Raw genomic sequence first — 1400 nt, forward strand, 5'->3', positions numbered from 1 at the left:
CTGTGAATCACTTATGAGTTTCACTTTCTTACATTAAGTAGTGTAGTCAGGATTGTTCCAACGAGGAACGTCGATAATCAGAAAATATTTTTGGTAGTACTTTTGCAGTGCACTATGTTTACATAATATTGTCAAAAAGGGATCTATGGGAGGATATCACTGTGAAGTTAACGCTTATTCAAAAAAACACTTTAAGTATTTATGATTATATTTTGATAAATGTATAGTTTGTTTTCATTTTAATTCAAAAAACTAATTTTTTTAATAATTCAATATATTGTAATAAGCAGATATATGATACCGATATGGACCTGGACCTGTTTGTAAAGATAGTTAATAAAAAGTAACGTTGAGCTATACGAACTTCATAATGAATTGAAATCTCCATTATGATGTATATACCGTAGTGCTCAGAATAAGATTTCCACGTAAGATGTTGAATTAATATACATAAGAAAGAAAAACACCTGCTGGAAGCCTAACGGTTAGATCATGTTATCAAAAATATTGTAGCACTTCTTTGTATTAGAGACTAGACGACAATAAGTAATTTAAAGTATAATTATATAGTTATTATAGTTATTATTTGACTTATTAGTCATATTATTATCTGCGTAGGAAGTAATGAACATCGGCAGTATAAAATATTACTTTTTAATATTCGAAACATTTTACAAAGTTTTTTATAGAAATTTGCGAAGTAAATTAATTATGTTTTAAAATAATTGTTTCAATAAAAAAATCAAAAAACAAACATATTACTTTTAATTTATTTTAACAGTTTAAAAAATTAATATAAAAATACAGTTAAAAAAAAGTAAGATCAAAACCAGTCAAAATAACATTCGAGTTTGGAAGCTTAAATTTGAGTACTAAACTCATAGTTGATTCTATCAATGCCGGGTATATAAAGTTGAAGTTCAAAAATTGATTACAAGGAGTTTTGATTTTACATTAAGACCGAAAAGTTTTCGGAAATTCTCATTTAAAATTCGCGCGCTGTATATTTTTCGATATTTTAAGTTTATGTAGTTTGGCAGCAATTAAGGCCAATTACTATGCCAAAAATGAGCGCGATCTGTCAGACAGTTCGTTTACGGCAGCTGTTGAAACCAGTTCACCTCAGTAGTGCGTTGCGAAAAAACAATGGAAAAAAATATTGAACAAAGAGTTTGCATCAATTTGTGTTCGGACGAATTTGTTGAGTCTCGTTGTGTGTCAAAGGCTTGGGGAATCGTTTATGAAGTGATTTTATGTGTACATGTTTCAGGCGGTGTACGCCGTCGAGCATTCGAGCATTATGAGTGAATGGTTCAACAGTGCCTAAAGACTTGTTGACAGTTCGCCTCATTTTGATGTAATTAGACATGCTCCAATAAACTTAAAATATCGAAAAATAT

This window comes from Teleopsis dalmanni, chromosome 2 (assembly GCF_002237135.1).
Source record: "Teleopsis dalmanni isolate 2A chromosome 2, ASM223713v2, whole genome shotgun sequence".
In the NCBI taxonomy this organism is placed as follows: Eukaryota; Metazoa; Arthropoda; class Insecta; order Diptera; family Diopsidae; genus Teleopsis; species Teleopsis dalmanni.